Consider the following 12,981-nt stretch of genomic DNA (forward strand, 5'->3'; position numbering starts at 1 on the left):
CTGCGATCTGACCAGTGCCCGATAGAGGGGAAGTATCACCTCCTTGGTTCTGTTTGTCATGCATCTGCTGATGCATGATAAAGTGCAGTTAGCTTTTCTGATGACTTTGTCATGCTGACAACTCATGTTCTTCTTGGAGCCCACTAGGACTCGAAGATCCCTTTCCATTTCCGTGCTACTGGGCAGGTCATTTCCTAGGCAGTTGGTGTGCTGGACATTTTTCCTCCCTAGGTGCAGCACTTTGCATTTCTCCTTGTTAAATTGCATTCTGTTGTTTTCTGCCCACTTGTCCAACCTGTCCAGGTCTGCCTGTAGTTGTTCTCTGCTCTCTGGTGTGTCTACTTCTCCCCACAGTTTTGTATCATCCACAAACTTGGACAGAGTACACTTCACTCCCGCGTCCAAGTCACTGATGAAGACATTGAAGAGTATCGGTCCAAGGACCAAGTCCTGCGGGACCCCACTGCCCACGCCCTTCCAGGTCGATACCGACCCATCCACTACCACTCTCTGGGTATGACCCTCTAGCCAATTTGCCACCCACCGGACTGTGTAATCATCCAAGTCACAGCCTCTTACTTGTTCACCAGTATGGGGTGGGATACCGTATTGAAGACCTTCCTGAAGTCTAAGTAAACAATATCAACCCCTACTCCTGCGTTGAGGTGTTTTGTAACCTGGTCATAAAAAGAGACTAGATTAGTCAGGCACAATTTACCTGCTGTGAACCCGTGCTGGTTTCCCCTCAGCATAATTTTTCCTGCTGGGCTCTCACATATATGTGCCTTCATAATCTTTTCAAAGACTTTGCCAAGGATGGAGGTGAGACTGATTGGCCTATAGTGGCCTGGATCCTCCTTCCTCCCCTTCTTGAAAATAGGGACCACATTGGCCCTTTTCCAGTCCTCCAGGACCTGTCCCATATGCCATGAGTGCTCAAATATTTTGCCAGTGGCTGTGCAGTGATATTGGCCAGTGCCTTCAGTACCCTCAGATGGAGCTCATCTGGGCCGGCTGACTTAAACACATCCAGTCCTTCCAAGTGACTGCAACATCTCAGAGTCAACATTTGGTAGTCTGGCACCCAGCTGTTGCCTCTCTACAATCCCATTGTGAGACTTATATTGCCCCTCATTTAGGAAGACTGAGGCAAAGAACTCATTGAGGAGTTCAGCCTTTTCCTCTCTGTCTGTCACCAGTCGCACTTGCCGATTCAGTAGTGGTCCTATACTGCCCTGGGCCTTCCCTTTTACTCCCTATATATCTGAAAAACAATTTTTTGTTATCTCTAACTTGGGAAGCCATCCTCAGCTCCATGGTAGCTTTGGCCTTTCTAACGGTCTCCCTACAACTGCGTGCTGAGGAGGCATACTCCTCTTTAGTAATCTCTCCCTGTTTTCACTGCTTATATGCCTCCCTTTTTGCCCTTAGGCTGCTCTGGATTTCTCTGGTCAGCCAAGGAAGCCACTTTGCCCCTTTCCCCCTTTTCCCCCTTATCAGAATCGGCTCCCTCTGTGCCCAAAGGATTGTTTCCTTAAGGTACAGACACCCTTCCTGGGCTCTCAACTTGCCAAATCTCTTACTGTGCAGTGAGTCATTGACTAAACGCCTGAGTTTGCTGAAATTAGCCTTCCTAAAGTCTAGCACTTCCACCCTACTAGTTACCTTACCCACTCTATGCCTTATGATGAATTCTATTATTTAATGGTCACTGTCCTAGGTAACCACTGATCTGTAGGTCCCCTTCCATGTCATCCCCTGTTGCCAATACCAAGTCCAGTAAGGCATTCCTCCTAGTGGGACCATGTACCTCCTGTGACAGGTGGAGGTCCTGTACACAGGATAGGAACCTGCATGAACAGTGGGAATTTGCTGTCTGCGTCTCCCAGCAGATATCAGGGTAGTTTAGGTCCCCCATGACTACCGCCTTCCTAGTCTTTATGGTCTCCGAGAGCTGCCTCGGAGTTCAATATCTAGTTCTTCCCCTTTGTGTCGGGGTCTGTAGCAGACCCCTACCACCAAATCCCTTTCTCCATGACCTCCATCGATCCTAACCCATAATGAGTCAGACTCTTGCTTTTCATATGTTACAGTTGCCTTTTTGCCATCACGTAAGGATTTTATAAGGTTTAGCAGTATAGATGGACAACCAAGCTTCTTCAGAACAATGTAAAGCCATGATCGACTAACTGTAAGGAAGGCTTTTTTTTAATCTATAAAAGCCTTGTACAGTAGGTATAGGTTGTAGCCATGTTAGTCTAAGGACATAGGCAGACAAGGTTCTTTGGGTGAATCTGGTATCTTTTATTAGACCAACTAAATAGTTGGAGACATTGGATGTCTGACAGAGAAGACCATATCTATGGTGGACCTTTGTAAGCAGAAGCCACCCTGGCTCTGAGGATAGATTCCCTCAGCTAATGTTTGAAGTCTAGGTAAAAGAATATGGCTTAAGATTTCTCACGTCATGTTGGGACAAGATAAACCTCTGTGGTTATTACAGTCACTTCTGTCTCCTTTGTTTTTATTGAATTGGATGAAACAAGTGTCCTTGAAATCTTGCAGAGGAGTTTCTTTTTTCCAACACAGTAGCAATACCTCATGTAATCTTTGTAGCAAGTCTTTGTTTGCACAACTGTAAATTTCAGGAGGTAAGCAGTCAGATCCTGAAGCTTTGTTATTGTTCATGTTCCTTTAGTGTAGGTTTGGCATCCAGCAAAGTCATAACTTTAGGCCCAGGCAATTCATTTAGCATACATTAGTCTACTACAGACTCCCTTGAGTATATAATTCCATAATGCTCAATCCACCTCTCCAGTTGCTTCCCCTTATCAGTTATGATATTACCATCCAGGTCTTTCAATGGAGTTGTCTTGTACTTTGTTAACCTAATGGCTTTGTAGGAGCATCTACTGTCACCTGCATCAGCCGCCTGTTGGATGCTGTTGCAGAGACCCAACCAAAATTCTTGAGCACCCCTCCTGGAAGGTGTTTGAACAGCCTTATGAGCTTATCTTAGGTTTTTGAATAAGTGTTTTGGAAAGTAGGAGTAGCCTTGTAGGTAATTAGGGCAGTTGTTTTTCTCTCAATAAGGGGCTGCAATACCTCCAAATGGCCTACAAACCAGTTGAAGTTTTTCTTAGTATTCTTTCCAAAACTCTTGATTGCCTCATTGTACATACTTGTCTTCAGGACTTCCCATGAATTGGATAGTTTCGCTTGTTTGGGCTGACTTTGCTACTTCTTTATTGAAAAGCTATTTCTTGACAGGATCATTGGTTTGGCACAAGTTAATTGAGGTTGTCTAGCAGGTTTATTGCAGTGGATCTTCTTAGCTTGAAATTGTACAGCTCTCAAGAAAGTGGTCTGTGTCACAGTCGGCACTTTGAAAGGATCATGTACGCAGGATTTCTTTCAAGCATGTATGTCGTATCAGTACCAAGTCCAGCCGATGCCAATGCTTTGACCTTGGGTGTCTCCACGATGTTCTTCTGATGTTACCAGCAAAGGTTGTGATCACCAGTAAGTCTTGGATGGCACAGAGCTCAAGAACTGTCTGACCATTGTCGTTCATATGTCCAATACCATGCCTACCCAGAATCCCAGGCCAGATCTCAGCATTGGACCTAACCCTTACACTGAAGTCTCCAAGTACTAGAATGGCTTCTGTGGAATTCTGCTGATCATTTCTTCCAGTGGTTGATAAGAGCTGTCTATCTTCTCATCACTAGCCTGCAGTTAGACACCACATAGACACTGACAAAGTTGATGAATCACTTCTGTAGTCTAACTCAAAGTGTCATGTTATGTATGAACACGTCAATCAAAGCTTCACACAATAACATAAGTTCATCACTGATAGCAAAACCTACACCGTGCTGTCTTCTTACTCCTTCAGGTTTGCCCTGCCAGTAAGTGGGTTATCTCCCAGAACACAGCAAATAACAGGAGGCAGTTTCTTTTGAAATACAAGCTTGCTTTCCTTCCAGTCCACTGTGTCCTATAGAGTACTCTCATCTCCTTCACAGGACCATACTATCAGCTGCTCACACTGTCTCTTTCCCTTCTGGTTCCTTTCACTTAAACTCAGCTACAACCACATAAATGTCCCCAACCCATGCATTTGCAGTAAATCAATTTGATACCTTTCAAGCTACAGTGCTTGGTTTCTCCTTGGGCTTTGCCAGGCTGGTCTCTGCCCTGAGCAGTGGCTTCTATGGTTTCAATTATCATTAAATACAATTACATTTAGTTATTCCCTCATTTGCCTAAGTGAAAAAGGTGGCTAGCATGCCATCAGCTCAGTACTATCTGTAGCTCCTGGCAGACATTACACTGATTGTGTGATTAATGTGTTAATTTCATGATAATCTGTAACATCCCACATGTGCATCAAGTTTATTGTACAATTAAATGGAAAGCCAGCCACAAAAGACATTCCAAATAAAATACAGCAGGGTTGTATTGCACTTTACTCTGAACATGTAGTGTGTTAAAGCCCTGTGTAAGAAAAGAAACAGATACGTTGTGCAACCATATTCTAGTCCAATTTATTAGAATACGGTGTAGAATTATCACTGGGAAAAGCAACCATAAACAAGCACCATTGTAAGTTTTACACGGTAGACATTGCATATATGTGGTTATTTTGTAGAAGCTATTTGATCAATGCCAGCAGGCACTTACATGCTTCCCCAACACACAGTACTGAGATTCTGTAATAGCGCCTCTGCAGCTGCTACCAGGGATGACTGGTGAACTGTCTGTTCCAGAACACTATGTAATTTACCTTCCTGTACAAAATCAAAGTATTTATACCATTGTTGGAGTGTTATGTATCCAGGGCCCCTAATTACTGAATTATCATTTTTTTTCACTCTTAGTTTACATTTAAACATAACCGACCCACTGTAATGACCGTTGATAACCAGGAGTCCTCCCTATCTACACCATTCAGTCTTTTTCCATCGATGCAGACTTGTGAAACAGGAGCACATTTCTTTTGGGAACCATCTTTCCTAAGGAGATGAAAAGTGGTTGTTTTTGAGGAAGAATTCTGATGGGGGAAAAAAACATTTACTTGTTTGGTGTCTGTTGGGGTGGGAGATTTGTTGGATTTACCACCTGTGTTTGTGTATTATATTAAATAATGTCAAAGACATCCAGAGTGGAAGATGAGACCTTAAATTTTCATAGCCAGTGTATTATCATTATCATTGTTATTATTAAAAATACTACAGCAAGGGATTTCTTAGGGTGATATATTTTATTGGATCAACTGCATAGTTTGGATAGAGTTTTTCAAGCTTTTGAATGCAAGACATTCGTATTTAGGTATGACCATTCTTTAGGCTGTGGATTTTCCATTGTAAGCAGCATATTTCAATATCTTTCATGTTATAGTAGTGTCAGAGTGCTGCTGTAGCCATAATAGTCCAGGAATGATGAGAGGCAAAGATTACTTAGGGTGATATCTTTTATTGGACTAACTGCACAGTTGGCATCTAGTTAGATAAGCTTTCAAATGCAAAACACTCTTCTTCAGGTCTGAGGCTGAACTTGAAGTTGGTCCAATAAAAGATATAACTCTAAGAAATCCCTGCCTCTTGCATAACTCCTAGACCATTACTGCTTTAGCTTTTCTCTGTCATTTTTATTCCTGTTCTGGTTCTATAAATGTAAGTAGAGGAAAATGTAGGGCTGCTTTCAGAACTAAGGCCTAGAGTATGCCTTTAGGCACTGCCCTTGGCAGTAGGTGCTGTGTACACCACATCATTTCAAATGTAATTCGTAACCAATGGTGCCTTTGGAGGCACAAGTCCCTTCATTCTCCTTCCTTGCTTTGATGGTGTATTCATTTGTCACTGGTGTATGTCAGCAGCAAATTCTGGCAGAAGATAGGGTAGATATGCACCTTATAGGCTAGTTAAATCAAAGATACATAGCATAAACTTTCATGAGCGTGGTATGAAATGAGATGCTCTGAAAGGACAGCAAATTCTGACACCCTCAGACTGGTTCAGCAACATAAGCCACTACATGGGAGAAGCAAAGCCAAGACGCCATCCAATTTCTGCCATTTGGCTCAGTTGAGGGAAAAGAAGCCCTATGCCATCAAGCTTACTCCAGATCCGGTTAGCCTATGTGTAGGTAGCAGAGGGATTTTATGAGCATATCATTCCATTACAATTAAATGTTTTATTTTTTATTCACTACAAAACTTCCCATGTGATCTTACTGGTGATGCTGTTGATTTTGCCCAGGATGTAGATGCGCCATGAAATTATATTTTACAAAGTTACTTTAATTTCTTTTCTTTCTTAAATACAAGGCTGTTTTTCTCTTTGGGGTCCCCCATGGACATGTACCAGAAAGTTTTCTGAAAACACTGTCTGTTCTACCTTTTAAGCCACTAGTGAAATATGATACTACATTGATAACTTTAAACAATTTTTGTATTAGCTTTTAGGGAGCATGCTCTCTATTGTGTCCAATATACAACATACTAGAAGAGTCAGATACTAAATTCTGTCTTTAATCTAGTAGTTCTTAGTTTTCATGTAAAGAGCATAAGAAGCATTGAGCATAGTTACAAACACGTGATGGAAAAGTTAATCGTACCATGGGAAGAGCTTTACATATGTTTGATGTGCAATATGTCTCTCTATGCTTGCTTCTTTCATGCTACATTGCTGTGCTCAATTGAATTAAATGCTGCTTGGGACCATGGTTTTATTTTTGTTTTTATGTGCACACCACATGGATTTAAATTCCTTTCTCTCTTTCTTTTTCTTGTTTTGATGGGGGGTGGGGGGTCTTTTGCATTTTATCATATTTTTCCCCATTTCTATTCATTCCTCATCTTAGGATTTCTCATCCAGTGAAGCACGAGTGTAACCACTGCAAGTTCACCCCTGCTGCTACTTGTGAATGCCTGCAACGTGCACAAGGCTCAGACATTATGGGGACGACTCAGGTACAGTTTTAAGCTCCTAGGACAAATGACTTTATTTCCAGTAGAGAAATTGCTTCTGTATTGCACTGAGAATGCAAAATGGCTATGTGGATCGTAGGGTTGATAGCATTACCTGTAATTTAGGGTCCCTCTAGGCATTCAAGTAAGGGCACGATAGGATCTCATGCGTGACCCACACAATCATGCCTTCTGTTTTGCCACATCCCATCACATCTTACTGCTAGTGCAGGGGGAGCCCAGGATCACAATCCCAGGCTCCTCTTGCACCAGCTAATGAGGCTTAAGGGGTGGGGCAGCATTCTCTGTACTGACCCTGCTGCATAGCTGATGAGGCTCACAGCAGTGACCTCTGCAAGCCTTGTCAGCTGAGGGGCTGGCACAAATGGTATACCCTGTGGCTGGGAGCCCCTCATTTGACGTGGCTCCCAGCCACAGGGGTGCATCTGACCACACACTCAATTAATGGTGTGATAACAAAGTTATATATTTGTTGTGGAATAACTTTGTGGCTGTTGGTTGTTTTATCATGTCATTAATGAATTGAAGTTGAAACCAACTTAAAGACATGATTCACTGGTTAATCACACCGTAAGTATAACTTGTAGATGGGGCCTTAGTTCTGCCACACCTACTGATATGGGGTAGTGCTGACAGCACCGTGACTACTCCCAGAGAAGGATAGAAGTCAGTGTGGGTAGAAGTGGAAGAATATGGCCCCAGAGAAGAAGCATTTGTATCCTGAATGTTTGTTGAATATTGACAGAAGACTTTATTAAAATGTGTTCTAACTAGAGTTTACATTATTAATTTAATTGCAAGAGAGTTTTATTGCTAACATGTCATTGTTGCAACAAATTAACATATGGAATAATCCTGTTACAGTTGCTGAAGAGGTGCACTGAGGTTGACAGATATCAGAAAAAGAATATTACAGCTGTGCCCTCTAGTGTCATTCTAGTTTGAGTGTTCCAAAATGCTAAGAAAGGTATTTATTAGAAAGTCAGTCCTGTAGTCTTTACTCACCTGAGCAATTCACCAAGACTATTCACAATTGAAAGGGGAGAAGTATCAGATATTGGATTTTAATTATACTCAATCCAACCTTTTTCAGTTTAAGAATATATATATATAATGGAGAGTTTGGGGTGGAAAAGTCATTTAGAAAATTACAGTAGTTCTGTAGTTCATTTTATTTATTCATAGCTACAATTTGAAACTTTTTAAAAAGGTAAATCCAGGCTGTAAAGCCCTTTTAAGGTGCTGAGTTCCTCTGGAGTTTAATTTTTAATTAGTTTTATTGCCTTAGCAATTACTCTAATAACTGTAATTAGGTTGATTACATTAAAGAACCATTTTGTTCACTAGAATTTGGACTCTTCTTAAAAAAATTTGAACAAAAAAAATAGTTTTTGTAATCTGATTTCAGAACAGTAACAGGACCTGGACACTAAATTTTATGCTGTTCACGTAGTAATGTAAAATAGTTTGCCAAAAGCAGGACTGGTGGCATAAGTTTTTGTTGTTGGTGTTTTGAATAATACAAATAGTGTTTTATGTATAGAACAGCCTTAATTCCCCTATTTTTGTATGGTCATATATCCATTTAAAGCTAGTATTCATATGGCCTTTGTGTACTAATCAATGTGTAAAGAAATCCTGAACTCCATAATAGATTAATTTTAAAATATCATATTAGAGGGTAGTTACTCATTATGCATCACTTAGAAGTTCTGGGCACGTATACACAAGATGCAACAGTTGATGTAGCTCATCGCTACAGTGACATAACGTTGGTGGGCTCAAATTGTGACACTGACACTACAGCGCAGTAGTGTCGGAAACGACCCATGTGCCACTGGGACTGCACATTAACAGCAGTTACTGCACAGTCAGGGGCACCTGTACACCCGCCCACTATTTGTAAAAATTGACTTGATCCATTTGAAGAGCTGAAGTAAAGCATAATTTTACTAAGTAATTACCACACCTGTCAAATGGTGGATATCAAATAAGCAGCACGAACAGTTTTTTAATATACCACAGAGTAAAATTTGTAAGAATAAGTTATTCAATAGATAGTAACAATGTTCTTGGGGAAGGATTTTGATGATACAGCAATTTCATGTAAAGGATTTCAGTATACAAAAGGAAATATGTGCATGCCTATTTATTTTTTGTAGATGCTTGCTTCAAACTTATTTTAGGTAATGTTAGGGTAATGTAGCCATGACGATACAGGAAAAATGCAAGTGGCAAGTATTTTTGTACCTAATATCTTTAGTCCAATAAAAGATATTATCCACAAAAATCTTTGCCTTTTACTGTTCTTTATATTTTAAGCTCACCAAACTTGAGATGTTGAGTGTCATTAGTTTTAATGGTTCTTGGTTCCTGATCTCTTTTGTAAGCAAAGTATTGCTCATTAGTGCTAGCAGAGTATTTACCCATGCAACATTAAAACTAATTCAGTTACTAGAGAGCCTTGAAGTTCTGACATGTAGAAGTATGCTCTTACATAGAGGAAGGTATCTATCACCATATGCAATAATGAGTAATATTAAAAATGACTAACAAAGATCACTGCATTTTTCAAAGCTAGCAATGTAAATACATTATAATTGAATGCAAGTCAGAGATGATAACCTTGAAATCCATCTCAAAGGGTTTTTTTCCTAGTGTAGAACATTAGGGTGACTGTATTTGGATCTTGGAGAGCACTGGATTTACAGCTGAATAAAGGCTTTTTTCTGTGTCTCAGCAAAAGCTGCTGACCACAAGGCAGAAGGATGTAATTAAAATAACCTTACATATGGTTAAGCAAGCAGTTTCCTAACAATGGGATAGCGTGTAGGATATACGGTATAAAAAGAACAAGATGCAGCCCACCAGTTATTGTCAGGAGATAAAGCAGAAGCAAAACGTTGGAGATGGAGTCAACAAGAAACCAGAAAGAAGCAGCAAGTGACCGGGAGAAGCCAAGTTCATGGCCTTAAGCATGCACTCTTAGCAGAAGGGCATGTAAATAAGTGAAATGCGTAGGCAATCCCATGTTAATGAAGTAAACAGTAAACAGAGGTGGAGCTTGGGATAGGAGGAGATAAGGTGGAACCAGAAGAGGAATGAAGGTGGAGTGAATGTTAATGAGTATGAGCCAAGGTGTATAAAATGTAAAAAGAACTAATGTTTAGGGCAGGTCCCCTGGGTCAGGGGCTGTGTGTCTGTGAGGGACCTTTGACTGATGCTGTCTCCATTTTGAATAAAGCTGTTGCAAGCAATGTGCTGGTGTTTGCTCCCTGTGTGCTCTGGCTAATAAGTAACAAGTCCTATGAGCAATTGAATCGTCATCTCCCTAGTCATTGGGCACCACATGGAGTTGGGGTTTGACACAGATATCCCAATCATTCTTGTCTTGCTGACCTAGATTCCATTTCCATCTTTTCTGTTTTAGATGTTCCCCAATTTAATTACAGAATAACATAGTCTGTCTTGGGATGAACTGACTATAGATACAGAATGACCTCTAAAATCACACTTTCATTTACCTATAACTTCTATGTTCATCATCAATAAGTGAACAGCAGTTTTTATTTTTTGTTTTATCTGATTTTAACGCTTGACTGTTAGTTTGTGTTAAGTATTTTCTAAGGCTATACAAAACACCATCATTTCATTTCCACATCTGCTTTGCCATTTCGAAGGGACAGTGTTTCGCTTTGTCATTTTGTTTTGTTTCAAAGCACTGTCTCATTTAATTTAGTTGAAACTATTGCGCTGTTTTGACGCGTTTTGACATTTCGCCCATAGGCTATAATGGGGAATCATGAAAATGCCTAAAACTTTGTCATTTCTTGCCTGATTCAGATGGAATTTGGTAGCCCCTTCTGAAAGCATGAAACTTGACAAGTTGCAAGGAGATACGTGTAGAGGTTTCCCAGAAACTGTACCTCAAACCGTTCAAAGCAAAACGCATGACACTTGACGGATGTGGCAGCCTCCTGTCATCTGGTGCACCGATCCAGGGTCCCGCACCGCTGGGAAGGCTGCAGGGCTGTGCCAGACTCCTTGCAGTGGTGTGGGTGCCAGGATTTGCGCCAGATGACAGGAGGCTGCTGCTGCTGTCCGGGACCAGCTCTGTGTGCAGCCCACACCCAACGCTTGGGAAGACTGATGCTGCCACTGGCCCCAGCATCAGTGGCAGCCTCCTGTCATCCAGTGCGCAGATCCCAAGTCAGCAGGCCCGAATGAGCTGCATCTGAGAATACTGGAGGAATTGGCTGGTGTTCTAGCAAAACCACTGGCACAGCTGTTTGAACGCTCATGGTGCTCAGGACAGGTCCCAGAGGACAGGAAAAGAGCCAATGTGGTCCCTATTTTCAAGAAGGGGAGGAAGGAGTATCCAAGTAATAATAGGCTAGTCAGTCTCACCTCCATCCTTGGAAAGGTCTTTGAAAAGGTTATGAAGGACTGTGGGAGTCTAGTGGGAAAAATAATGCAGCAGGGAAACCAGCATGGATTTGTAGCAGGTAGATCATGCCTGATCAATCTAGTTTCATTTTATGGCAGGGTCACAAAATGCTTTGATGCAGGAGTAGAGGTGGATGTCACTTTCTTGGATTTTAGCAAGGCCTTCAATATGGTATCTCATCCCATTCTCATAAATCAATTCAGAGGCTGTGATATAGATGTTTACATGGTCTGGTGGGTGGCAAATTGGCTTAGTGGTTGCACCCAGAGAGTGGTAGTAGATGGCTGGAAGGATGTGGATAGTGGGGTCCTGCAGGGTTCGGTCTTTGGACCTATACTCTTCAATATCTTCATCAGTGACTTGGATGTGGGTGTGAACTGTACTCTGTTCAAGGTTGCAGATGATACTAAACTGTGGGGTGAAGTGTGCACTCTGGAGGGTAGGAAACAATTTCAGGCAGGTTAGAAAAATGGGCAGTACACAATAGGATGGAATACAACAAGGACAAGTGTAGAGTGCTGCACCTAGGGCACAAAAATATCCAGCATACCTGCTGGCTGGGAACTGACCCTCTCAGCAGCACAGAAGTGGAAAGGGATCTTGGAGTCATAGAGGACTCCAAAATGAACATGAGTCGTCAGTGTGATGAAATCATCTGCAATAGGACGAGCCCTATGAGGAGAGACTGAGGGACCTGGACCTCTTCAGCCTCTGCAAGAGAAGGCTGAGAGGTGATCTTATGGCTGCCTACAAATTCATTAGGAGGACACAGCAAGGGATTGGAGATGCTCTGTTTACCAAAGCACCTCTTGGTAACAAGGAACAATGGTCACAAACTGACAGAACAGATTTAGGCTAGATATCAGGAAAAACTTCTTCATGGTAGGGGTGGCCAAAATTTGGTCCTCTCCCCTACTTCCGGAGTCTTTAAGAGAAGGCTGGATAGGTATCTGGCTAGGGTCATCTGACCCGAGCAATCTTCCCTGCCTAGGCAGGGGGTCAGACTTTATGATCTGTTGAAGTCCCATCTGACCCTAGCACCTATAAATCTATGAATCCGGGGTCCCACACCCCTGGAAGGGTTGTGGGGCTGTGCCAGACTCCTCTCGGTGGCTGTGGGTCCCCAGATACGCACTGGATGATAGGAGGCCACTGCTGCTGCCTGGGACCGGTGCTGGACAGCGCTTGGAAAGACTGATATTTTTGTTGGCCGCAGGCAGCAGCGGCAGACTCCTGTCATCCACCTTTGTGGCAGGAGGCAGCGGAGAACTAGGGCTGTGCTCCGAGTGGCTCCGCAGCCCCATGGAGCTCAGCCTGGTGGCAGGAGATGGAATGCAGCCCTGTTTACACGGCTCTGCCCACCTCCCACCATCAGAGTGAGCTCCATGGGGCTCTACCAGCTCCATGGAGCTCAGCCCAACAACCAGAGGCAGGGAAAGCCAGGGCTGCGCTCATAGTTTCATAGTTGGTAGGGTCAGAAGGGACCTGAGCAGATCATCAAGTCCAACCCCCTGCCATGGCAGGAAAAAGTACTGGAGTC

At 42.4% G+C, this 12,981-nt stretch overlaps 1 long non-coding RNA gene across 1 annotated transcript in view; it reads left to right on the forward strand.

Moving 5' to 3' along the window:
• LOC109311702 overlaps positions 1-12,981 on the forward strand; it is a 141,241-nt gene that overhangs the window by 55,533 nt on the left and 72,727 nt on the right. Inside the window, exon 2 of the long non-coding RNA XR_002101583.1 lies at positions 6,868-6,976. This is a non-coding gene — a long non-coding RNA (uncharacterized LOC109311702). The remainder of the gene's footprint in view (positions 1-6,867; positions 6,977-12,981) is intronic.

The sequence above is a fragment of the Crocodylus porosus genome, unplaced genomic scaffold (genome assembly GCF_001723895.1).
Source record: "Crocodylus porosus isolate Cpor-Errol unplaced genomic scaffold, CroPor_comp1, whole genome shotgun sequence".
NCBI lineage: Eukaryota > Metazoa > Chordata > Crocodylia > Crocodylidae > Crocodylus > Crocodylus porosus.